The sequence below is a fragment of the Ammospiza nelsoni genome, chromosome 15 (genome assembly GCF_027579445.1).
Source record: "Ammospiza nelsoni isolate bAmmNel1 chromosome 15, bAmmNel1.pri, whole genome shotgun sequence".
NCBI lineage: Eukaryota > Metazoa > Chordata > Aves > Passeriformes > Passerellidae > Ammospiza > Ammospiza nelsoni.
Genome location: NC_080647.1, coordinates 13828 through 40586, shown reverse-complemented (window position 1 = coordinate 40586; position 26759 = coordinate 13828). Strand labels below are relative to the sequence as shown.

General features: G+C 46.2%; 2 long non-coding RNA genes across 4 annotated transcripts; both read left to right on the top strand.

Annotated features, from left to right (window-relative positions):
- The first annotated feature begins 5214 nt into the window (after positions 1-5214).
- Positions 5215-8777, top strand: LOC132080166 (uncharacterized). 2 transcript variants are annotated; one of them, XR_009419508.1, is made up of 5 exons: positions 5215-5402; positions 6027-6090; positions 6788-6863; positions 7632-7749; positions 8344-8777. It is a non-coding gene; the product is annotated as an uncharacterized LOC132080166 (long non-coding RNA). The 2 variants fall into 2 exon arrangements; XR_009419507.1 differs by having other exon boundaries at positions 6982-7749.
- Positions 8778-22282: 13505 nt separating this feature from the next.
- LOC132080111 (uncharacterized) lies at positions 22283-23272 on the top strand. 2 transcript variants are annotated; one of them, XR_009419497.1, is made up of 2 exons: positions 22283-22388; positions 22985-23272. It is a non-coding gene; the product is annotated as an uncharacterized LOC132080111 (long non-coding RNA). The 2 variants fall into 2 exon arrangements; XR_009419496.1 differs by lacking the exon at positions 22283-22388 and adding an exon at positions 22551-22787.
- The last annotated feature ends 3487 nt before the right edge of the window (positions 23273-26759 follow it).

The window sequence follows — 26759 nt, the reverse complement described above, 5'->3', positions numbered from 1 at the left end:
AGCTGACCGAGAGGCTCACAGGCCATCACAGAGCCCTCCAAGGCAGACTCATTTCAGGTGCAGCGTGGATTCCCATCACCGATCATCCAAAAGATAAGTCGGGGGCCACGGTCTGGAGATGGCGGAGTAGCAGATTGGGAGTTCTTGGGACAGATTCAAAAATGAGCAGAGGGGAAAGCAATCTTCTCCAAGGGCCTCTTAGGTCAGCTAAAGGGAGAGGCTCTACTTTTGATGGCAGCTTTCAGGCGGGCAGTGCAGAACAGCTCCGATCTGTGTCCTGTTGTCCGGTGTGCCGTGCTCCCTGGTGTGTCTTTGGGGTCCCTTTTGCCTTTTCCCCTCGAGGCCCTTACCACAAGCATGATGTGTCGTGTTTCATGTCCCCCCTGTTTGTCACTTTCTGTGTCACGGGTGTGTGCACACATTTTTTGCCGGAGCTGTTCTGCCCTGCCGCATGGCCTGCTGCAATAGGACGAGCCTTGGGGAGTTGAAATTTGTAATGTGGGCTGTACTTGGGCTCTAGATGTTGTTCCTAGATTGACATATGGTGTTTGCAGCTTGTGAGTTATCCTGGTGATGTTTGACATGTGTTCTAACTTTCTTTCAGGTGCAGACGCATTCCACGTGTGGCAGAGGGTCAGGGTCAGGAGGTGCCGGGCCTTCTTAGGAGCGCGGTGAGTAGCAGAGTGGTGGGGTTTTGGCCGATGCGGTGCCAAGATCAGGCACTGATGTTTGGTTCTCTTTAATCTAGCTGTCTGAGAGACACCAGCCCGGTGCCAGCAGGACCTTCCCATCTGATGAGGTGGCCTTTCTTTGCACCTGACAGGGACCAGCATCCCCAGCTGTATGAGAGATAAGTAGAGGGCCGTGACCCACAGAGGGGCTGAAAGCACGGTGCTGGTTTGGGGATTACAGGGAGGGGGTTTTGAGTCCAGTTTGGAGGTGGGGGGGTGTTAATGAAGTGGCCCCTTAGGCCCCATAGAAGCCAAGTCTCACTTTTGATCACAGTGCTGAGGTGTGCAGCAGGGCAGAGCAGTCCCGGTGTGTCTCGTGTCACTTGTCTGTTGTGAATTGTGTGTTGTTTGTGTATCCCATGTCTTTTACCTTAGGGGTGCCTGTCATTAATCTTGGCATTATTGTTAGCATCTGTGATCTCTGCATTCCCTGGCCTGGCACCCAGGCCACAGAACTTTTGACTGGGGAGCTCAGACAGGCGTCAGACTCTCTTCTGTCTTTGGAAGCATCGCATCTGATGTCTTGTCAGGTCTTGGTCTGGGCTGTATGGACAGCTATGCCCCCACCTGGATCCATTTTGGTGGATTAGGATTTGGCGTAATATGAGGTTAGGTAGAGGATTCTGACCGTAGGATTCCTAGGCATCCATCTTTGCAGTTCTTAGAAGAAATCATTCAGTTATCATCTTCTTCCTTCGGGGTTCTCTGAGCCTCATCAGCTCACCATCAGTTTGAACTCGGTCATCTCCTTTTGCATTCTCTCAGTCCTTGCAGCCATTTTCCTTGCCTAGAATTTTCTGTCTGTGTTGTGTCCCCGTTGTCTGTCCTGTCCTGTCCATCCTGTGTCACGGCTGTCAGCACACATTTGTGCCCGAGCTGCTCTGCCCTGCCGCATAGCCTGGTGCAATAGGAGAGGGCCCGGGGATTTGTAATGTGCAGTGTGGGGTGTAGTTGGACTCTAGATGGGATTTGTAGATGGACACAGGATATCTGGAGCTCTTCAGTTCTCATTGAACCGTCTGACTGTTGTCCTAATTTTTTTTTCAGATGCACCTCCTCAGATGACTGCAGTAGTTGTGTAGGTTCCTTCTTCTGAAAGGGAATAGGGCGCAAGAATTCATCTTCCAGAGAATTTTTGCAAGTCCTGGCTTGTATTGTATCTGCCTATGGTGGCTTATGTTCTATGTACCTATACATCTGTCTTCTATTGGATTTTGGGTAGAAAATTTATCAGTCCAGAGAGGAGACAAGTCCTAGCTGTCAGATAGCCACTCGTTGACCCTTCCTGTCGTCTCACAGGTCCCCGAGGCTGCTGATTTCCCCAGGATCTGCCATTTTACCTCAAGGAGCGGCAGCCAGAAGATGTGTCACAGCACGTTCTTCAGCATCTCGAGTAAGGGCCGCAGTGAGCATTTAAGTGGAAAGATTGTGTGAGAGCACGTGACTGTGTCTGTCTGTGTCTGCTCGTTTCTGCGTGTGTGAGTGCATGCTGACTGGATTTAACCTTGTGTGTGTGACTTTTGCTTTCCAGGTTTTGCGACTCCTTGTTAAATTTAGAATAAAAAATCCCCAGCCGGGTTGTATTGCATGAACTGACATGATATGTACCGATTTTGGCTTAAAACCCAGAAAACCAGACGAAGATGAGCAGGAAAAAACCAGAAAAAAACCACATGATGGACAAGAAAAAAACCCAGAAAAAGCCCAGGATGGGCAAGAAAGCAACGAGAAAAAAACCCCAGAAAATAATCCCAGATGGGCAAGAAAAAAACCCAGAAAAAAACCCAAAAAAAAAACTGAGATGGGCAAGAAGAAAACCAGAAAAAAGTCTGAAGATGGGCAAGAAAAAACCCAGAAAAAACCCCCAAGATGGACAAGAAATAACCCAGAAAAAAATTCGAAGAAGGGCAAGAAAAGACCCATAAAACACCCAGAAAAAAATCGCAACCCAAGTATAAATATAGAAATGTTTGTCAAGTATATGCAAATATATAAAGAAATGTTAAATTATTTGAAATATAAAATAACATAAATATAACATTTATACAGTATTACTTGTGTTATGGATCATATTGATTTTTATTTATTTCCTATAATACACTACAATATTTATATCAATTTTACATCTGTCATATCTATCATTTGTTATATGTTATACCAGATTGATATACTCTAGGTTTTTTTAAGTAGTTTAAAATAAAGGGGATTTTTTTTTTTATTTGGCAAAAGCAGGTGTTTTAGTATAAACATTATAAATACAAATAATATAAAGGTAGAAATCTAAGAATAGAAATAGATCATAAATAGCTGAAGGTTAATATAAAAATTAAAAATGTAAGAAAAAATAAGTTGTAGCAGTAGATATGGTACATAATTAGGAAAATAATTTATCTCTTATTTGAATAGGATACATGTTATACATAATGATTAATATAATACTTAAGTATTAACTGCAAATATAAATGTGAATATAGTCATGAGCGCTATAAATATAAAAATATTTCAATGTAGTTTAAAAGAATAGAGCTTTTTTGTATTTATTTAGTTAGGATGGGATTTGTATTTTAAATAGTGAAAGCATGATAGAAATGTAATTTTAGACATAGAAATATGCAATCAATGTGGAAAGATATTTATAAAAGCACAAAATATAAGTAAATATAAATAATAGAAATAGAATAATGTTATATAAATTACATGCTACATCAATGTCCACTATAGCTATGCATGTGAATATAAATACGAAAAATGGAAATAAAAAATTTATTTAAACATGGCTTTAAAGCAAGGGGCCTTGTTTGATTCTGGTGGGGTAAGAGGCAGGTTTTTGGCATTTATTTCAGAGCAGTTTTTGGCGGGGGTCGCCCCTGTTCTTTTTTGCCACCTTGCCTGCCCGCAGCCCCGAGGCGCGCTGCGCCCCCGGCTGGGGCGGGCGGCAGTGCTGCCGCCTTGTGGGCAGAGCGCGGTACTGCAGCCCTGCGCCGAGAGGCCGCCACCTTGGGAGTGGCGCGTCGCGGATGTCGCGGACTTTTGGTTGACCTTCTCAACAGGGCGGCGAAAAGGGCGGGGAAGTGGAGGACCGGGGTGGGTGACAGTGGACTGCCTGCATGGAATACCGACCCCGGCGCGGCCCCGGTGGTATTTTCTGTGACGTTTCAAGTGTACCCGACACATGCTGTGGTCTCAGCGGCGCCGCGGGCGGGCGTATTTCGGCGGGTTTGTGACAGGCATGTGGGGAAACGCCTCGCTGTGCCGGGGTCCTCTGACAGCCGCTTTCCCGCCCTGAGGGAGCCGAGCCGGGCCGAATTGTTCCGAAGAGCCGAAGAGCCGAGTGTGGGCGAAAACAGCCGAGTTTCCCCGAAGAGCCGAGTGTAGCCGAAAACAGCCGAGTTTCACCGAAGAGCCGAGTGTGACCGAAAATAGCCGAGTTTCACCGAAGAGCCGAGTGTGGCCGAACACAGCCGACTTGAGACGAAGAGCCGAGTGTGGCCGAACACAGCCGACTTGAGACGAAGAGCCGAGTGTAGCCGAACACAGCCGACTTGAGACGAAGAGCCGATGATAGCCGAGTGTAACCGATAGCCGACTGTAGCCGACATTGGCCGCATTTAGACAAAGAGCCGAATATGACCGACTTTAGCCCAACCGGGCCGAGTTCAGCCGAAGAGCCGGAAAAGCCGAATTTAGACGAAAAGCCGAACCGAAACGATTTTAGACCTAAGCCGAACCAAGCCTAATTTAGCCGAGTTTATTTAAACAGAACCGAACGACGCCGCAGCACTCTGCCTGCAGAGCGCCGGTGCAGACGGCAGGGGGCGGTGTATAAAGCGAGTATAAAATATCAACTGTATATAAGAAGGAATAAAAAGCTCTGTGTCATGTGCAGCAGTAGAAAATTTCAGGCTCCCAGGGAATAAATAGTTTTCTTTCAATCATTATAGTTTTGGGGTTTTTTTTACTCCCAGGTAGCCTGAAAGTTACTACTGCTGCTTTTTGATTCTAAAGCTAGGAAGGAAAACCAAGATTACAAATACAAGAAAAAGAAAGGGAAAGGGAAGGGGAAAAAAAGGAAAGGAAAGGAAAGAAAGCAGGAGAGCAGAAGGGAAGGGAAGGGAAGGGAAGGGAAAGGGGTGAAAAACAGCGTTAAAAAAAGAAAAAGAGTTGGAGGGGAAAAGAGAGGGCATTCGGGAGGAGCGGTCCTGCCTCAGGTCCTTCCCCGCCCTGGGGCGAAGGACCCGTTTGATGCCCGGGAGGGACTGCAGCTCCCGGTGGCGGGGGACGGAGCCGTGGCTGTCAGCCCGAGACTACAACTCCCGGCAGGCCCTGCTGCCGGCGCGGCGTGTGACGCAACGGCTATCGCGGCACATGAGTGGCTACCAGCCCGAGACTCCAACTCCCGGCAGGCCCTGCTGCCGGCGCGACGTGTGCCGCAACGGCCGACGCTGCCCGGGATTTTTCTCTAAATCGGCAGTAAATACAGCTGAGTAAAATTAGCTTGGTTTTCTTCCTTCTTTTTTAACTGAATTGTTTTTATTAAAAATACTATTTGAATATGTAGAAAAAGTGGGGATGTCCTGTAATATATCCTAGCTTTTCTTGTTTATAGGGTGCTCAGAAAACATGCGTCCCTTAGAGTCCCTCAGAAAGGTTCTCAGTGCGATCTCTACCAAGGTATGTATTTACTAATAAGTGATCCCTTTAGATATTTGCCTGTGTACCTTTTCCTGTAATTCAGAGCTTGCGTTCTGTGGGTTTTATGATAAACCTGTAAAATATGTAAGAATGCTTTTGCAAGTCTGAATCGTTGAAGGCAGCAGTAAGTGGATTTAGAGCCTGTTCTTGACCAGACAACGGGAAAAAGTGTGACTTTGATGCTGAACTTGTTTTTTTCATTTTTCATTTGACTTGTCTGGAATGATTTAGGAATAGAGAGAGCTAGAAAAAGAGAGAAATAGAATTGATTATGGAGCACTCCTCAAATGCTCACCACGATTCAGTGTAGAGCCGAAGTGAAGGGTGATGGAACAGAGCTCTGTGCTTTAGAAGGAAATAAATTTAAACCTGACCTCCGCACAGAGTCTCACTAACTTCTTTTGTTTTAAAATACAAAATATTATTAGGAAGTGTTGGAAGTTAGTGTTTTGGGAAAGAAACGGCAGTTCCACAGAACATTCCATTTAACAGAGGCTCTGGGAAGGATTCATGTTGTAACTGCTGTCACTGCAATCAGTTGGTGGTTCAGCCTTGAAATGTGCACTTGCCCTTCTATAAAGCACTGTTTTGTTTGCCTTTCAGTGCTATGAGTCTTGATAAATTGGAGAAGAGCCCAAGAGAAATTTTTCATCCCTTGATATAAAAGGTAGGAAGTGACTTTTTTTGGTTTGGTTCTTTTTCTTTATTATTTCCTGGAAATAAAAGTAATTAAGTATAGGTACTACTGGTTTGTTTCTTCCAGTAGCAGATGATAACAATAGCAGTAGTAATAGTAAAAATAATAATAGAAATAATAATAATAGCAATGTAATACTACTTAAACTGTCTTTATCCATTGAACTGGCCATTTCAAATCAAAACTTCTAAACACAAATCAAACCATCATCCTCGTAGAATCTTTCACAGCAGTGGGCTATAGATCCTGGTTTTGTTGACAGGATTTATTGGTTCTGGAATAGCAAGAGGGAAGTACAAGCCTAACTACTTCTAGCTCACAGACCCATCCAGTGAATACTGCTTTGTGTTTTGGTGGGCTTGTGATGACTTTGAAATCAATTGCTCATTCCAGTAAAAAAAATTAATGTTTTTTTGAACCTGACAGCAGAAATAACTTTAGGCACCAACTTAATAATAACAGATCACCAATTTAAGTTCATAATTTTATGCTGTACTATCAAAGTTTAAAGGTAAATTTTTACTTATTAGGAGATGGTATAAAGTGTATGTTCCAATGTGTTGGATGTATGCAAAGGTACATACGTACCCGAAAGTCCTTAGAGGAAACAAATTTTTACGTCTGCTGTTTGATTGTTTATCATACAATATTTGGTTTTATTTCCCAGGGATCGGTGAATTTTAACTTTGGAGTCCTCTGTGCTAAGGATGCTCAGCCTACAGATGATGAAATGTTCAGTAATGGTGAGTTTTTCACCTTCTCTTTAATTGCTATGCTGATCTGAATAAGAAAAAAAACAAAAGCAAGAGAAAAAAAAAGGATGGTTTATTATTTTTTACGCTGTTATGTTTGTTTCCTCAGTATTTGCTGCAGCTCTGCGAACCCAAGCTTTGGGTTCCTTCTGTCCCACTGGGAGTTGCCCAGTTTGGTTGCATCTGGTGAAATTCACCCTGAGACCTTACAGAGCTAGCTCAAACTACGTGAGAGCCATTTGCAGTTCTCTCCAGACACCTGGAGAATGGGTGATGTTTCTGAGGGTCTGGCAAGTATACTTCTATCAAAACTCAGTCTGTGAAATTTCTGGGGAAAACCCTTCTGTGTCCTGAAGGGTTCAAACTCTGGTGAGGATCCAGTTATCAGGTGCTCACCTGGATGGTTCCAGCTCTTAAAGTGAACACTTGTACTCTTACCCTGTAGTTTACATCTATTGTATTTTTGTTATTTTGCAAGATTTTACGGCTTTGCAAAATATTGTGCATTTCACTCTTTGGAACCTCTCAGATCGTTCTTTGGTGCAGCACCACCTCATGGGACACTTGGCTGCCGTCCTGAAGGGGTTGGTCGCTAGAATTGTAAATCCTGGAGAGTTTGTAAGTCTTCTGTCCCCAGGGAGGTACCATGCTTTGTTTACTTTTGTTCTGTTTGTTAGGCGCTGCTTCTCATTGGAAGTATGAATTTCAAACTACCCTGTTCTTATTTTAACTGTTTTCCTGGTTCTCTCCCTACGGCAGGGAAAGACTCTCGTATCCTTGTCGTCGGGCTCGGTGCTGTCCAAGAAGATGCAGAGACTAAAAAAATCATAAGAAGCAAAATATGACTGCAGGGAAAACAAGCTGGAGAGAACAAAAGGTGATATTGTTATCCTTACCCTGTATTAGAAACATCCGCTGTGCTTTGATGCTGGCAGCTGCCAGGGGCTTGTTAGCTCTTTGTAGGCAGGTGTAGGTGTTCACTTGTAGGTTTTTTCTCTGGACAAGTCAATTCAAACTTTGCTAAGCTTATATTTGCAAATTACTCTCTAGCACAGTCCAGCATGACATTTTTGAATGTTGTAAAAATACCATGTTACTTGGAAATTGCTAATGATGAGAAGCTTTAGGGAAAAATAAGATGTCAGGGTTGGGAGATGTGAGAAGAATTTTGAGGGGATGTTAGACTGAAATAAAGCACACTTGAAGCTGGACTGGCACGCTGGCAGATCCCCTATTAAACAGTAGCGCTGAGATTAGCCTGGGGGTTGCCCATTGTTTCTGTAGAAATAAATGTTTTCTGGTCTTCAGAGGTAAGCTGCTTTGAAAAGCTGGAAGGCACAGCATAGTGACAATCCGTGTGCTTCGCATTAAAAATAGATTTCAGAAGGGTCCTAGGCTTTTGTCTTTTCCTAGAAGTCGATGTAATCCTATTGAGGAGTTTTTAATTCTGTGCTGCCATGTCATCGATCAGGGCCCTGTCGTACTAATCATCATACAGATGCAAAACAAAAAATCAGACCCTGTCCCGACCACTTAGAGCCCAGAACACGATTTCCTCAGGCTGCCATTTGTGTGCCATCGGTACTCACCATGGAAGCGAGCTGGGGATTGTTGCACCCGTTGGGAACAAACCGCTTCTCGTCACACAGAAATGGAATTGGGACGACGCCTCAGCCAGCCTCTCTCTCCTGAATCTGCAGCAGAGCAGTTCCAGTCCATGCGGGCAATCCAGTTCCTGACGATCTGAGCGCACGGAGCAGCGCTCAGCTGCTGTGGGGGGCTCAGGGAGGGCAGAGTGTGCATTGTCATCTTCCTGAACCTACAGACGCGAATCAAAGTGAGAAGCCACAGGGTGGAAATCAGTCGCATATATGCTAAATAAAACTTGCAGGTTTTTTTTAAGAATTGTTTTTGCTTGTTCTTTGTTGTGCTTCTGTGCTTAGAAAACCTCCCTTTACAATCAGTTCAATTCATCAATTGAACCTTTGTTTGCAGACTCTCACTGAGCAGAATTTGTTGCAGACTCAGTGCACGCTGTGCAGGCCTCCCGGGAGTGTGAGGAGCTCACGTGTGCTACTTTTTGCTTTAGGACGCTCTGAGGTATTTATTCCTTTTGGGATACATGATGAGAATTCCCAAGAGAGGTAGTTATAAGGTATGACATCGGGAAAAAGCCTGTGTGGTTGGAATGTTGTTGCTGTCAAAAGTTAATTTTTTCTTAGCCAGTAGTTAGCTTTTTGCTTTATTTTTGTGGTATCAATATTTTATTGTTTAAAAAATTCCTTCAAAATAACTTCAGTGGTCGCCCACCAGTACCTTGTTCAGATTTGCCTATTTGCTTGTAGCTGAAATGTTCACATCTTGTTTATCATTCTATTTAAGAAACTGCTGCCCAGCCAACTAATAACTGAATATCCATCTGTCTAGGACACGGGGAGAGGATTTAGGTAATGTCTTTATTTCCAGAAAAAAGTTCCAGTGTAGTTTCTAAATAGAGGAGAAGGGGGTGAAGACTCGGGGCTCTGATGCCGTTGGGGCACCCCAAGGTCCCCAGGAGAGGGGGCCCCACTGCGGTGCAGGAGCAGGTGTGTTCTCATGTAATATTGAACAAATTATAAATATAAATATGAAAATTATAAACATGAAAATATTTTTAAAATACTTAAATAAAGCGGGTTTTCTTTATTGGTCAATAGGCAGGGTTTTGATTGTAAAAATTATAAATGCAAATAATATAAAGGTAGAAATCTAAGTTTAGAAATATATAATAAATACATACAGATAAATATAAAAATTTAAAATATCAGAAAAAATTAGTTGTAGCAGTAGATATTATACATAATTTAAATAATAATTTAAATCTATTTTAAAATTTTATATATATAATATATCATTATTAATGTAATACATCCAAAGAAACGATAAATTAAAATATGAATGTATAATTATACAAAGTATAAATAAAAAATATTTCAGTATCCTTTAAAAGAAGGGTTTTTTTATTTATTTGGTTAGAGACGGGGTTTTTATTTGGAATAATGGAAGTATTATAGAAGTATAAAATTAAATATAGAAATATACAGTCAATATAGAAAGATATTTGTAAAAACACGAGCGAACGACGCCTCCTTCGGCCGAACCAAGGCGAGACCGGCGGAACCTGACGGCCTCGAGCGAACCGAGGCCAGGCTTGCGAGGCTGCCTGAACGGAGCCGAGCTCAGCCGAACCGAGCCCGCTGCTCTCGTGCGCGCTAATTAGCGCGAGTGCGGTCACTGCCCAATGAGCTCCTGTGCCACGCCGCGCTCCCGATCGTGTCCGTGCGATGGCCGGGCCGCCCGCGGGACGCGGCAGCAGGAGAGCCCCGAGCCGGGCGAGTTTAACGTGAGGCGGCGCCGCTTGCCCGCCGTCAGGGAGCCGAGCCGAGGCGAGCTCAGCCGAACGCGGAGAGAGCGGCTCCGAGTTGGGCCGAAGCGAGCCGAGCCGCGCCGAGGGCAGAGAGCGGCTCCGAGTTCGGCCGAAGAGAGCCGAGGCGCGCCGAGCGCAGAGAGCGGCTCCGAGTTCGGCCGAGGCGAGCCGGGCCGCGCAGAGAGTGGCTCCGAGTTCGGCCGAAGCGAGCCGAGCCGCGCCGAGCGCAGAGAGCGGCTCCGAGTTCGGCCGAAGCGAGCCGAGCCGCGCCGGGCGCACTGATCGGCTCCGAGTTCGGCCGAAGCGAGCCGAGGCGCGCCGAGCGCAGAGAGCGGCTCCGAGTTCGGCCGAAGCGAGCCGAGCCGCGCCGGGCGCACTGATCGGCTCCGAGTTCGGCCGAAGCGAGCCGAGCCGCGCCGGGCGCACTGATCGGCTCCGAGTTCGGCCGAAGCGAGCCGAGCCGCGCCGGGCGCAGAGAGCGGCTCCGAGTTGGGCCGAAGCGAGCCGAGCCGCGCCGGGCGCACAGAGAGCGGCTCCGAGTTCGGCCGAAGCGAGCCGAGCCGCGCCGAGCGCAGAGAGCGGCTCCGAGTTCGGCCGAAGAGAGCCGAGGCGCGCCGAGCGCAGAGAGCGGCTCCGAGTTCGGCCGAAGAGAGCCGAGGCGCGCCGAGCGCAGAGAGCGGCTCCGAGTTCGGCCGAAGCGAGCCGAGCCGCGCCGGGCGCACTGATCGGCTCCGAGTTCGGCCGAAGCGAGCCGAGCCGCGCCGGGCGCACAGAGAGGCTCCGAGTTCGGCCGAAGCGAGCCGAGGCGCGCCGAGCGCAGAGAGCGGCTCCGAGTTCGGCCGAAGCGAGGCGATCCGTGCCGAAGGGTCGAGTCCAGCCGAATGCAGATGACAATGGCCGAGTTTAGCCGATTAGAGCCGAGTTTAGCCGAGCAGCTGTGAGCCTTGCACGCTTGAGGTGAGCGTGCATCGTTTCCGGCCTGGGATTGAGTGAAATGCACTAAGGAAACCAGCTCTGGGGAGGGAGGCAGGGAAATCCTCTCTTAACGTTTACCAATTCGTCCGTCAAACTCATCACGGCAGGACAGAGTGAAGACTGAAAGTGTAAGAAGATGTGGAGGGAAACAGAGAATCTGGCAGGAGCATCGAACGCACAAGTGCACGAATTTTGCTTTTTGCTTGGATGTAAACTCAGAAGTTGTAAGGAATTTGGGAAGGAGAAGGGACATTTCAGAAGGAGAAGAAGTTGTTGTTGGAGTCCTGGCAAAAGCTTTAAAAAAAAAAAAAAAAAGTGGTTTCTTTTTTCTTCACTATTATATTCTTTGGTGGTATATGGTGTGCTGTTTTATTTCTTGGTGTTATTAGCTCTGTGTAAATTGTTTATTGAGTCAAGCTAACTTTGCATGGGTTGTTTTGTATTTGAGGTAGGATCAATTTCAAGAGGTTTCTTTCACAGACTTCTGATAGGTATTACTGGGATTTTGGTTTTGTTTACTGTATGCATAAACATAGAGATTTGGTAGGGCCAGCTGGGCTGCTGGAGTTTTGGGTGTGAATTTATTAGATGGCTTTTGTTAAACACAGAATAATTATGTAAGGTAACAGCAAATTACCCAATTACCCAATTGATCTAGCTATGTAACCTTACCACAAAGTTTTATATCTTGCCAGTTTTCTGTTCTTCTGCTCCAAGTAGTTGTTGCAAAAAAAGAAAGCACTGTTACTTTTCTGAAAAGTTTTCTTCTATAACAAGCCCTTTACTGCCCTTGAATGTGAGTCAGAGGAGCCAAACAGCTGCAGCTGCTCTGAGGGCTTGGTGGGATTCGCCCCCTCCCTTTTCCTGGGTGGCATGGGAACGAGAGGCGGGCACAATCAGGGGTATATTAACCCCAGCCGTGGCTGAGGGGCTTCATTCCCTCTCTGGGATGTGCTGGGTTAAGAGCTCTCCTCATTTCAGTGAAGAGGCTTTTTCAGCCCGTCTCAGCATCTTTTCAGCAGGTGTTTCTGGGCATCTAAAGCACAGAGGCTTGGAAGATTCTGTGAAGAAAACAGCATGGAATACAGGGAGTATTTAGGTTTGTGATTTTGGGTTTTGTGTTTAGGAGTGGTAAGGTGCTTTTGTAATTTTTAGTTTTGCTCTGGTTGTTTTTTTGGTTGGATTTCTTTTGGTGGAATTTTTGGGTTTTTTTGGTTTTCATTTTGGGGTTTTTAGTTGGTTTTTGTGGGGGTTTTGGATTTTTTGATGTTTTCTGTGGTTTTTTTGTTTCTGTGGGGAGTTAGGTGTTTTGGGATTTATTGTTTGTGTGGGTTTTGTTTGTTTGGTTTTTTTCTTTGTTTGTTTTTGGGATTGGTTTTGTTGGTTTTTTTTTGTTTTGTTTTGTTTTTTTTTAATTGAGGAGTGCAACTCCCTGAAATTCCAAGCTGTGTCAAGCACAACATTTTATTCAGCAGATTGATCATGTCACAAGAGGGATCCGCCCAAGGTCCAAGATGATGTTTGAGATTGAGGCTTCAGGTGAGTTGAGGATTGTGATTGGGAGAGGGAGGGTGAGCAGTTAGGAGTTCTTGGGAGGGAGTTTGCAGGCAGCAGGGTGAGAAAGGGTCTTTATTTGTTTATTTGAGGCCTCCCCCACACAAGGCTTCTCAGAAGCCTAGCAGAGGCATTCCCATGTCTTACAGCACACAAGGTTATCTACTGCACTCAGCGGAATGCCATTTAACTTTGCCTTTCTCTAACCCAGGTGCCACTCCTAATGAAGGCCTTGGAATCATGATGAAGCTGGAGCCTGAAGGAGCCAGGCACACTCAGGAGAGGGCAAGTAGCTGCCTTGGTGGGATTTGGCCCACATAACTCTGGACTCATACTTTGGTTTTGGTTTTCTTTATTGTAGCTCACCGAGAGGCTCACAGGCCATCACGAGGCCCTCCGAGGCAGACTCATTTCAGGTGCAGCGTGGATTCCCATCACCGATCATCCAAAAGATAAGTCGAGGGCCTTGGCCTGGAGATGAGAGAATAGTGGGTTGGGAGTTCTTGGGGCAGATTTGAAAATTGGCAGCCGGAAAAGCAATCTTCTCCAAGGGCCTCTTAGGACAGCTAAAGGGAGAGGCTCTCCTTTTGATGGCAGCTTTCAGGCGGGCAGTGCAGAACAGCTCCGGTCTGTGTTGTGTTGTCCAGTGTTCTGTGTTCCCTAGTGTGTCTTTGGGGTCCCTTTTGCCTTCTCCCCTCGAGACCCTCACCACAAGCATGATGTGTCGTGTTTCATGTCCCCCCTGTTTGCCACGTTCTGTGTCACGGGTGTGTGCACACATTTTTTGCCGGAGCTGTTCTGCCCTGCCGCATGGCCTGCTGCAGTAGGAGAAACCGTTGGGCGTTGGAATTTGTAATGCTGGCTGTACTTGGGCTCTAGATGCTATTCCTAGATTGACATAAGGTGTTTGCAGCTTGTGAGTTATCCTGGTGGTGTTTGGCATATGTTGTAACTTTCTTTCAGGTGCAGACGCATTCCATGTGTGGCAGGGGGTCAGAGTTAGGAGGTGTCGGGCCTTCTTAGGAGTGCGGTGAGTAGCTGAGTGGTGGGGTTTTGGCCGATGCGGTGCCAAGATCAGGGACTGATGTTTGGTTCTCTTTACTCTAGCTGTCTCAGAGACACCAGCCCAGTGCCAGCAGGACCTTCCCAGCTGATGAGGTGGCCTTTCTTTGCACCTGACAGGGACTAGCATCCCCAGATGTCTGAGAGATAAGTAGAGGGCTGTGACCCACAGAGGGGATGAAAGCAGGGTGCTGGTTTGGGAATTCCTGGGAGGGGGTTTTGAGTCCAGTTTTGGGGGGGGGGGGTGTGGTGTGTTCATGAAGTGGCCCCTTAGGCCCCATAAAAGCCAAGTCTCACTTTTGATTGCAGTGCTGAGGTGTGCAGCAGGGCAGAGCAGTCCCGGTGTGCATCGTGTCACTTGTCTATTGTGCATTATGTGTTGTTTGTGTATGCCATATCTTTCACTTAGGGGGGCCTGTGAGAAACCCTGGCATCATTGTTAGCCTCTGTGATCTCTGCACTCCTTGGCCTGCCGCCCAGGCCACAGAACTTTTGACTAGGGAGCTCAGACAAGCATCAGACTCTCTTCTCTCTTTGGAAGCATCCAGTCAGATGTCTTTTCAGGTCTTGTTCTGAGCTGTATGGACAGGTGTGCCCCACCTGGATCCATTATGGTGGATTAGGACTTGTAATATTACGAGGTTAGGTAGAGGATTTTGACTGTAGGATTCCTAGGCATCAGTCTTTGCTGTTCTTGGAATAAATCATTCAGTAATCATCTTCTTCCTCCAGGGTTCTCTGAGCCTCATCAGCTCACCATCGGTCTCAGCTCACTCATCTCCTTTTGCATTCTCTCAGTCCTTGCAGCCGTTTTCCTTGCCAAGAGATTTCTGTTCCTGTTGTGTCCCCGTTGTCTGTCCTATCCTGTGTCATGGCTCTCAGCACACATTTGTGCCCGAGCTGCTCTGCCTGCTGCACAGCCTGGTGCGATAGGAGAAGTCCCAGGGACTTGGAGTTTGTAATGTGGGGTGTAGTTGGACTCTAGATGGGATTTGTAGATGGGCACATCATATCTGGAGCTCATCAGTTATCCTGCCACAGTGTGACTCTTGTCCTAACTTTTTTTTCAGGTTCAGATGGATTAAATGTGTGCCAGAGGGCCCCATGCCAGGTGTGGGGATTCTCCTGAGTAGGTGAGGCCCCATTTGCCTCTCCAGCAGACTCTGTTACACCTCTCAACTGACTCTGTTACACTGCTGTTCTTTGTCTTTCTTTTAGGAAGTAAATCTGGATGCCAGCAGTCAACGTGAGCAGTGGAGAGAATTGGTTGTTATTGCTCAGCTCTCAAGCACAACAATTTCGCAGCAGATTCATCGTGTCACAAGAGGGATCTGCCCAGTGTCAAGGATGATGTTTGAGATTGAGGCTTCAGGTGAGTTGAGGATGGTTACTGGGAGAGGGAGGGTGAGCAGGCATCCAGTTAGGAGTTCTTGAGAGGGGGTTTGCAGGCAGCAGGGTGAGAAAGGGTCTTTATTTGTTTATTAGAGAGCCCCTCCCAAGGTGTCTCAGAAGCCTAGCAGAGGCATTCCCATGGCTTACAGCATACAAGGTGATCCACTGCACTCAGAGGAATGCCATTTAACTTTGTCTTTCTGTAACCCAGGTGCCACTCCTAATGAAGGCCAAAGCCTTGGAATCAGGATGAAGCTGGAGCCTGAAGGAGCCAGGCACACTCAGGAGAGGGCAAGTAGCTGACTTGCAGGGATTTGGCCCACATAACTCTGGACTCACTCTTTGATTTTGGTTTTCTTTATTGCAGCTGACCGAGAGGCTCACAGGCCATCACAGAGCCCTCCAAGGCAGACTCATTTCAGGTGCAGCGTGGATTCCATTCACCGATCATCCAAAAGATAAGTCGGGGGCCACAGCCTGGAGATGGTGGAGTAGCAGGTTGGGAGTTTTTGGGACAGATTCAAAAATGAGCAGAGAGGAAAGCAATCTTCTCCAAAGGCCTTTTAGGACAGCTAAAGGGAGAGGCTCTACTTTTGATGGCAGCTTTCAGGCGGGCAGTGCAGAACAGCTCCGGTCTGTCGTGTTTTCCGGTGTGCTGTGTTCCCTAGTGTGTCTTTGGGGTCCCTTTTGCCTTTTCCCCTCGAGGCCCTCACCACAAGCATGGTGTGTCGTGTTTCATGTCCCCCCTGTTTGTCACTTTCTGTGTCACGGGTGTGTGCACACATTTTTTGCCAGAGCTGTTCTGCCCTGCCGCATGGCCTCCTGCAGTAGGACGAACCATAGGGAGGGGGAATTTGTAATGTGGGCTGTACTTGGGCTCTAGATGTTGTTCCTAGATTGACATAAGATGTTTGCAGCTTGTGAGTTACCCTGGTGGTGTTTGACATATGTTCTAACTTTCTTTCAGGTGCAGATGCATTCCACGTGTGGCAGAGGGTCAGGGTTAGGAGGTGCCGGGCCTTCTTAGGAGCGCGGTGAGTAGCAGAGTGGTGGGGTTTTGGCCCATGCGGTGCCAAGATCAGGCCCTGATGTTTGGTTCTCTTTAATCTAGCTGTCTGAGAGACACCAGCCCGGTGCCAGCAGGACCTTCCCAGCTGACGAGGTGGCCTTTCTTTGCACCTGACACAGACTGGCATCCCCAGATGTCTGAGAGATAAGTAGAGGGCTGCGACCCACAGTGGGGATGAAGGCATGGTGCTGGTTTGGGGATTACAGGGAGGGGGTTTTGAGTCCAGTTTGGAGGTGGGGGGGTGTTAATGAAGTGGCCCCTTAGGCCCCATAGAAGCCAAGTCTCACTTTTGATCACAGTGCTGAGGTGTGCAGCAGGGCAGAGCAGTCCCCGTGTGCATCGTGTCACTTGTCTGTTGTGCATTGTGTGTTGTTTTGTGTATCTCCTGTCTTCTACCTTAGGCCTTTGAGGGCCCTGTCAGTACCCCTGGCATCATTGTTAGCATCTGTAATCTCTGCATTCCCTGGTCTGGCACCCGGGCCACAAAGCTTTTGACTCGCGAGCTCAGACAGGCATCAGACTCTCTTCTCTCTTTGGAAGCATCCAGTCAGACGTCTTTTCAGGTCTTGTTCTGAGCTGTATGGACAGCTGTGCCCCACCTGGATCCATTATGGTGGATTAGGACTGGTAATATTACGAGGTTAGGTAGAGGATTTTGACTGTAGGATTCCTAGGCATCCGTCTTTGCTGTTCTTGGAATTAATCATTCAGTTATCATCTTCTTCCTTCAGAGTTCTCTGAGCCTCGTCAGCTCACCATCGGTCTCAGCTCGCTCATCTCCTTTTGCATTCTCTCAGTCCTTGCAGCCATTTTCCTTGCCAAGAAATTTCTGTCTGTGTCTTGTGCCTATTGTTTGTCACGTCCTGTCCTGTGTCACGGGTGTCTGCACACTTTTGGGATGGGGCTGCTCTGCCGTGCTGCACAGCCTGGTGCGATAGGAGAAGTCTTGGAGACTTGGCATGTGTAATGTGGGGTGTAGTTGGACACTAGATGGGATCTGTGGATGGGCACAGGGCATCTGGAGCTCATCAGTTATCCTACAAGAGTGTGACTCTTGTCCTAACTTTTTTTTCAGATTCAGATGGATTAAATGTGTGCCAGAGGGCCCCATCCCGGGCGAGGGGATTGCCCCGAGCCGGTGAGGCCCCATTTGTCTCTGCAGCAGAAGTGTGTATGGTGAGTGTGTTACAGCTCTGTTCTTTGTCTTTCTTTTCAGGAAGTCAATCAGGATGCCAGCAGTCAAGGTGAGCAGTGGAGAGAATGGGCTGTTATTGCTCAGCTCTCAAGCACAACAATTTTTCAGCAGATTCGTCGTGTCACAAGAGGGATTTGCCCAGTGTCAAGGATGATGTTTGAGATTGAGGCTTCAGGTGAGTTGAGGATGGTGCCTGGGAGAGGGAGGGTGATCAGGTATCCAGTTTAGGATTTCTTGGGAGCGTGTTTGCAAGCAGCAGGGTGAGAAAGGGTGTTTATTTGAGGGCCCCCCCACACAAGGCTGGTTCAGAAGCCTAGCAGAGGCATTGCCATGGCTTACAGCATACAAGGTGATCCACTGCACTCAGAGGAATGCCATTTAACTTTGTCTTTCTGTAACCCAGGTGCCACTCCTAATAAAGGCCACAGCCTTGGAATCAGGATGAAGCTGGAGCCTGAAGGAGCCAGGCACACTCAGGAGAGGGCAAGTAGCTGACTTGCAGGGATTTGGCCCACATAACTCTGGACTCATACTTTGGTTTTGGTTTTCTTTATTGCAGCTGACCGAGAGGCTCACAGGCCGTCACAGAGCCCTCCAAGGCAGACTCATTTCAGGTGCAGCGTGGATTCCCCTCACCGATCATCCAAAAGATAAGTCGGGGGCCACGGTCTGGAGATGGCGGAGTAGCAGATTGGGAGTTCTTGGGACAGATTCAAAAATGAGCAGAGGGGAAAGCAATCTTCTCCAAGGGCCTCTTAGGACAGCTAAAGGGAGAGGCTCTACTTTTGATGGCAGCTTTCAGGCGGGCAGTGCAGAACAGCTCCGATCTGTGTCGTGTTGTCCGGTGTGCCGTGCTCCCTGGTGTGTCTTTGGGGTCCCTTTTGCCTTTTCCCCTCGAGGCCCTCACCACAAGCATGATGTGTCGTGTTTCATGTCCCCCCTGTTTGTCACTTTCTGTGTCACGGGTGTGTGCACACATTTTTTGCCGGAGCTGTTCTGCCCTGCCGCATGGCCTGCTGCAATAGGACGAGCCTTGGGGAGTTGAAATTTGTAATGTGGGCTGTACTTGGGCTCTAGATGTTGTTCCTAGATTGACATATGGTGTTTGCAGCTTGTGAGTTATCCTGGTGATGTTTGACATGTGTTCTAACTTTCTTTCAGGTGCAGACGCATTCCACGTGTGGCAGAGGGTCAGGGTCAGGAGGTGCCGGGCCTTCTTAGGAGCGCGGTGAGTAGCAGAGTGGTGGGGTTTTGGCCGATGCGGTGCCAAGATCAGGCACTGATGTTTGGTTCTCTTTAATCTAGCTGTCTGAGAGACACCAGCCCGGTGCCAGCAGGACCTTCCCATCTGATGAGGTGGCCTTTCTTTGCACCTGACAGGGACCAGCATCCCCAGCTGTATGAGAGATAAGTAGAGGGCCGTGACCCACAGAGGGGCTGAAAGCACGGTGCTGGTTTGGGGATTACAGGGAGGGGGTTTTGAGTCCAGTTTGGAGGTGGGGGGGTGTTAATGAAGTGGCCCCTTAGGCCCCATAGAAGCCAAGTCTCACTTTTGATCACAGTGCTGAGGTGTGCAGCAGGGCAGAGCAGTCCCGGTGTGTCTCGTGTCACTTGTCTGTTGTGAATTGTGTGTTGTTTGTGTATCCCATGTCTTTTACCTTAGGGGTGCCTGTCATTAATCTTGGCATCATTGTTAGCATCTGTGATCTCTGCATTCCCTGTCCTGGCACCCAGGCCACAGAACTTTTGACTGGGGAGCTCAGACAGGCGTCAGACTCTCTTCTGTCTTTGGAAGCATCGCATCTGATGTCTTGTCAGGTCTTGGTCTGGGCTGTATGGACAGCTATGCCCCCACCTGGATCCATTTTGGTGGATTAGGACTTGGCGTAATATGAGGTTAGGTAGAGGATTCTGACCGTAGGATTCCTAGGCATCCATCTTTGCAGTTCTTAGAAGAAATCATTCAGTTATCATCTTCTTCCTTCGGGGTTCTCTGAGCCTCATCAGCTCACCATCAGTTTGAACTCGGTCATCTCCTTTTGCATTCTCTCAGTCCTTGCAGCCATTTTCCTTGCCTAGAATTTTCTGTCTGTGTTGTGTCCCCGTTGTCTGTCCTGTCCTGTCCATCCTGTGTCACGGCTGTCAGCACACATTTGTGCCCGAGCTGCTCTGCCCTGCCGCATAGCCTGGTGCAATAGGAGAGGGCCCGGGGATTTGTAATGTGCAGTGTGGGGTGTAGTTGGACTCTAGATGGGATTTGTAGATGGACACAGGATATCTGGAGCTCTTCAGTTCTCATTGAACCGTCTGACTGTTGTCCTAACTTTTTTTTCAGATGCACCTCCTCAGATGACTGCAGTAGTTGTGTAGGTTCCTTCTTCTGAAAGGGAATAGGGCGCAAGAATTCATCTTCCAGAGAATTTTTGCAAGTCCTGGCTTGTATTGTATCTGCCTATGGTGGCTTATGTTCTATGTACCTATACATCTGTCTTCTATTGGATTTTGGGTAGAAAATTTATCAGTCCAGCGAGGAGACAAGTCCTAGCTGTCAGATAGCCACTCGTTGACCCTTCCTGTCGTCTCACAGGTCCCCGAGGCTGCTGATTTCCCCAGGATCTGCCATTTTACCTCAAGGAGCGGCAGCCAGAAGATGTGTCACAGCACGTTCTTCAGCATCTCGAGTAAGGGCCGCAGTGAGCATTTAAGTGGAAAGATTGTGTGAGCGTGTGTGAGAGCACGTGGCTGTGTCTGTCTGTGTCTGCTCGTCTCTGCGTGTGTGAGTGCATGCTGACTGGATTTAACCTTGTGTGTGTGACTTTTGCTTTCCAGGTTTTGCGACTCCTTGTTAAATTTAGAATAAAAAATCCCCAGCCGGGTTGTATTGCATGAACTGACATGATATGTACCGATTTTGGCTTAAAACCCAGAAAACCAGACGAAGATGAGCAGGAAAAAACCAGGAAAAAACCACATGATGGACAAGAAAAAAACCCAGAAAAAGCCCAGGATGGGCAAGAAAGCAACGAGAAAAAAAACCCAGAAAATAATCCCAGATGGGCAAGAAAAAAACATAGAAAAACCCCAGAAAATCACCCAAGATGGGCAAGAAAAAAACCCAGAAAAAACCCCCCAAAAAAAACTCTGAGATGGGCAAGAAAAAAACCAGAAAAAAGTCTGAAGATGGGCAAGAAAAAACCCAGAAAAAACCCCCAAGATGGACAAGAAATAACCCAGAAAAAAATTCGAAGAAGGGCAAGAAAAGACCCAGAAAACACCCAGAAAAAAATCGCAACCCAAGTATAAATATAGAAATGTTTGTCAAGTATATGCAAATATATAAAGAAATGTTAAATTATTTGAAATATAAAATAACATAAATATAACATTTATACAGTATTACTTGTGTTATGGATCATATTGATTTTTATTTATTTCCTATAATACACTACAATATTTATATCAATTTTACATCTATCATATCTATCATTTGTTATATGTTATACCAGATTGATATACTCTAGGTTTTTTTAAGTAGTTTAAAATAAAGGGGATTTTTTTTTATTTGGCAAAAGCAGGTGTTTTAGTATAAACATTATAAATACAAATAATATAAAGGTAGAAATCTAAGAATAGAAATAGATCATAAATAGCTGAAGGTTAATATAAAAATTAAAAATGTAAGGAAAAATAAGTTGTAGCAGTAGATATGGTACATAATTAGGAAAATAATTTATCTCTTATTTGAATAGGATACATGTTATACATAATGATTAATATAATACTTAAGTATAAACTACAAATATAAATGTGAGTGTAGTCATGAGCGCTATAAATATAAAAATATTTCAATGTAGTTTAAAAGAATAGAGCTTTTTTGTATTTATTTAGTTAGGATGGGATTTGTATTTTAAATAGTGAAAGCATGATAGAAATGTAATTTTAGACATAGAAATATACAATCAATGTGGAAAGATATTTATAAAAGCACAAAATATAAGTAAATATAAATAATAGAAATAGAATAATGTTATATAAATTACATGCTACATCAATGTCCACTATAGCTATGCATGTGAATATAAATACGAAAAATGGAAATAAAAAATTTATTTAAACATGGCTTTAAAGCAAGGGGCCTTGTTTGATTCTGGTGGGGTAAGAGGCAGGTTTTTGGCATTTATTTCAGAGCAGTTTTTGGCGGGGGTCGCCCCTGTTCTTTTTTGCCACCTTGCCTGCCCGCAGCCCCGAGGCGCGCTGCGCCCCCGGCTGGGGCGGGCGGCAGTGCTGCCGCCTTGTGGGCAGAGCGCGGTACTGCAGCTCTTTCGCTACCGGCAGCCGCGAGGCCGCCATCTTGGGAGTGGCGAGTCGCGGATGTCACGGACTTTTCCTTGACCTTCCTAACATGGCAGCGAGAAGGGCGGGGAAGTCGAGGGCCAGCGTCGGTCTAATCGGCTGCCTGCATGAAACACCGACGCCACGGCGGCCCCGATGGATTTTTATGTGGCATTTTAAGTGTATAAGACACGGCCTATGTGGTCAGCGGCGCCGTGGGCGAACATATTTAGGCGGGTTGCTGAGAGGCATCTGGGTAAAACCCTATTTCTTCCGAGGGTCCTCCTCGGCCGCCATTTTGGGAGGGGCGCGTCGCAAATGTCGCGGGCGTTCTTTGACCTTCTCAAGATGGCGGCGAAATGGGCGGGGAAATCGCTCGCCCCCATAAATCTCCTCCCCCTGTGGCCACAGAGCGGGATCGCACCCCCCCGAGCCAGCGCCCTGCCCCTCGCCGCTGAGTGCCGGGGGCGGGGCAAGGACGCGGCTGCCGAGCGAGGGAAGGGCGCTGGAGCCAGCGGCGGTCGGCCCAAGGTCTGTAAATGGCGGGGGCGGGTGAAGGACATTCGGTCATGCAAAGGGATGCGATGGCCGAGGAGAACGGCCGCGGCGGGGGCGGCCGGGCGGGGCCGGTTTCGGCGGGCGGCGGAGGTGCGGTCGCAGCGCTCCGCGGGCCGGGGCAGCGGGCGGGGGCGGGCGAGCGGCGTCGGAACAGGGCGGCAGCTCCCGAGCCCGCGCCCGCCCCGCTCCAGGCGCTGGGAGCGACCGCGGGCCGGACAATCCCGGCGGGGCGGCCCCGGGGCGGCGGGCAGGCGGCGGAGCGGGGCCGTGGCGCTCCCCGCCTTCGCTGCCGCCAGCTTTGGAAGGTCGGGCCGGGCGCCCGCCCCGTCCCGCTGCCTCCCGGTCTCTGTAAACTCCTCTCTGGCTTCATAGGTCCGTGCTGGAGAGAGGGACAAAGGGCCCCGCTGGTTGCCGTGTCCTCGGGGGGCAGAGAGTTCTGACCTTGGCCGCATGGGCTGCCGAGTGTTGGAACAATGGGGATGCGCTTTTATGTATTTAGTGACATTTATGTATTTTTGTGTACATTTTATGTATTTAGTGACATTTAGAGATTTATTCCCCTGCTTCAGGTGAGCGTGCATCATTGCCGGTTTGGGATTGAGTGAAATGGCTGAGGAAACCAGCTCTGGGGGGGAGGCAGGGAAATCCTCTCTTTACCCATTCTTCCGACAAACTCATCACGGCAGGACAGCCTGAAGACTGAAAGTGTAAGAAGATGTGGAGGGAAACAGAGAATCTGGCAGGAGCATCGAACGCACAAGTGCACGAATTTTGCTTTTGGCTTGGATTTAAACTCAGAAGTTGTGAGGAATTTGGGAGTGAGAAGGGATATTTCAGAAGGAGAAGAAGAAAAAGAAGTTGTTGTTACAGTCTTGGCAAAAGCTTCTGTTCTAGCTAATAAAATAAGTTAGTTTAAATAAAAAAAAAAAAAAAAAAAGTGGAGTATTTTTTTTCCTACACTATTATATTCATTGGTGGTATATGGTGTGTTGTTTTATTTCTTGGTATTATTAACTCTGTGTAAGTTGTTTTTTGGGTGAAGCTGACTTTCTGGATGGGTTGGTTTGTATTTGAGCTAGGATTAATTTCAAGAGGTTTCTTTCATAGACTTCTGATAGGTATTACTGGCATTTTGGTTTTGTTTAATTTATGTATAAACATACAGGTTTGGTAGGGCCAGCTGGGCTGCTGGAGTTTTGGGTGTGAATTTATTAGATGGCTTTTGTTAAATGCAGTTTTTCATTTTTGAAATGTTTTTCAATGTAGTGGTTTTAAGGTGGTTTTTAAGAATTCACTGTATTGTTTTATGTTGTTTGTAGTTGGTGTATGATAAGGGATGTGGTGTGACTTCTTGAACGCTATGGTTTTAGTGTTCCTAAGTTCCGATTTCTTTCTGGTTCGTTAGGTGTTTTTAGTTTTATTGTTGGGGAGAGGGGCATTTATATGGTGGGTTTTTATAGGCAATATTTTTTAAATTTAGTTAGTGATATTTTGTAGTATTTTAATAGTTTAGATTTTTTTTTATTTTTATGCTTTTAGGTAATTTGTAAAATTTTTTCAAATAACTTTTCCAGATTATCGGTTATTATTTGTGCATAAACGTAGAGCTTTTTTTTCTTAGTACTGTTTTGGGTCAGTTGTACAGTTTTGAGTCTAGTGAGTTGGTTAGATTTAATTTTTAATGGGTGTTTGTTTTTATTAGTAGTTGTGTCATTTTCAAGGTGTATTTGAGTTTGTGGGTGTTTGAGATATTGGTTTAGGAGGAAGTTTATGATGAGAATGTGTGGAGGCTTTGGGCTGCTTATAGTGGGATTTAAAATTTATTTACAGTTAGGTTTATTTGAGTTTTTATTAGGGTTCAATGTTGTGGGATGTTTGTTCCTTTAGTAATAGAAATAGGTTTTGTTTTGATGTGCTGCAATGGGATGAGCGCGGGCTGCGTACAGGTGCTGACAAAGGTACGGTATTGTTGTGGTTCTGATGTGTCGGGTTAATGAACTTACATGGTCTAACATACACATGAAAATAGAAATAAATATAAATTTAAAAATAAATATGAAATTAGAGTGGTAGACATAGATAACAGATACATACATAAAAGTATAATATATGGTATATAATTGTAACATTATATATAGAGTGGAGTATAATGTATATATATTAAGAAAGATATATAAACATAGAATGTAAATATAAAAAGGTTAAAATAAATTGGAGATTTTTTTCGGTTTTTTTAGGTTGTAGGCTGTTTTTTTAAAGAAATAATATAAATAGAAATAATATAAAAGTAGAAATCCAGATATACAAATATATAATTTATATACCAATATCTATAAATATCTAATATGAATAAATATAAGTAAAAGAAATACATAATATAAAAATAATACATCTATTATTATAATAAAAGGTATTCTCTCTAATATATATCTATAAATATAATAAATAAAAATTTTAAAGGTAGATGTGAATAGAATTTTAACTATTGTTTAAATCAAGGGATGTCCTCTGTTTTTATAGAGGCAAGAGTTTTATTTTAAATACTATAAGTCTTATAAAATGTGAATCGTAAGTTAGAAATATATAATAATTATATAAAGAGAAATTGCTAAACTATGAATATAAATTTAAATATAAACATAAGTAAGTAAAATGCAGATTTGTAATATAGAATATAAATAACATTATAGGGCACTATAAATTATAAATAGGAATAAAAATATAAAGCTATGTAAATATATTCCAAAGGAAAGGAATTTTTTTGGCTTTTATTTAAGTAGAGGCAGATGTTATTTAAAATAAAACATAAGTGTTACAGAAGTAAAAATCTTGACAGGGGAATATATAATCAATATGTAAAAATAGGTATAAAATAGATAAATAAGTGCTTGGAGTAGATATAGAATAAAAATTTATTTATAAATTGACATTGATAAAGATAAATGTATAAGTAAGCAATATACATTTATATTTATAATGCATATTGTGAATGTAAATATGAAAACATAAGGATATATATATTTGAATATTTTTTAGAAGAAAGGGTTGGGGTTTTTTTTGGTTCTTACTGGGTTAGAGGATGCCTCCCAGACCCAAGCTGCCACCTCAGCCGACTCAAGCAATCTGCAACAAGGAATCTGGGGGGCTGAGTTTTGCTTACCTGGGGAAAGCGTCAGCACTAGTGTTCAGGAGCCTCTGGCCAAGAGGGGCCGGCCATCTGCCTGCTGAAATTCTGCATTGCGCAGGATGCCTCCCAGACCCAAGCTGCCAGCCCCGCAGAGTCAGGCTGGTTTGAGGGTCCCCAAATGTGTCCAGCAATCTCCCATCAGGAACCTGGGGTGCTGAGTTTTCTTCTTCTGGGAAAGGGCTGGCATTGGTGTTCAGGAGGCCTCGCCTGGAGTGGCTGGCTGCCTGCTGATATTTCTGCATTGCCAAATGTGCCTCCCAGACCCAAGCTGGCACCAGTGAAAACTCCAGCTGCTTTTGCCTCGGCACGTGTCTCCTGCCATCTGCCATCAGGAACCTCAGCTGCTGAGTTACACTTCCCTCTGTAATGGGCAGCACTGGTGTCCAGGGCCCAGGGGCCCTTACTGGCCAGCCGCCTGCTCAAATTCTGCATTGCGCAGGATGCCTCCCCGACCCAAGCTGCCACCACCGCAGTGTCTGGCTGGGTCCCAAATGGCCCCAGCAATCTTCCATCACGAACCTGAGCTGGTGAGTTACACTTACCTGTGTCAAGGGCAGCATTTCTGTTCAGAGCCCAGGGGCCCTTCGTGGCCGGCCGCCTGCTGAAATTCTCCATTGCGCATGATGCCTCCCGAATCCAAGCTGGCACCTCAGCCGAGCTGAGCTCGTTTGAGAGTCCCACGCGACTCGAGCAATATGCCACCAGGAACTTGGGCAGCTGAGTTTTGCTTACCTGGGAAAAGGGACAGCACTAGTGTTTAGGAGCCTCTGGGCAAGAGGGGCTGGCTGTCTGCCATCTGAAATTCTGCACTGTGCAGGATGCCTCCCAGAACCAAGCTGCCACCTCAGCTGAGTTGAGCAATCTGCAGCAAGGAATCTGGGTGGCTGAGTTTTGCTTACCTGGTAAAAGGGTCAGCACTAGTGTTCAGGAGCTTGGGGCCAGCTGTCTGCTGAAATTTAACATTGCGCAGGATGCCTCCCAGACTCAAGCTGCCACCACCGTAAAGTCAGGCTGGTTTGAGAGTCTCAAGTGGCTGTAGCACTCTGCTCTCAGGAAACTGAGCTGGTGAGTTATACTTACCTGTGTAAAGGGCAGCATTGGTGTCCAGGGCCCTTAGTGGCCCGTAGTGGCCTGCTGTCTGCTGAAATTCTGCATTG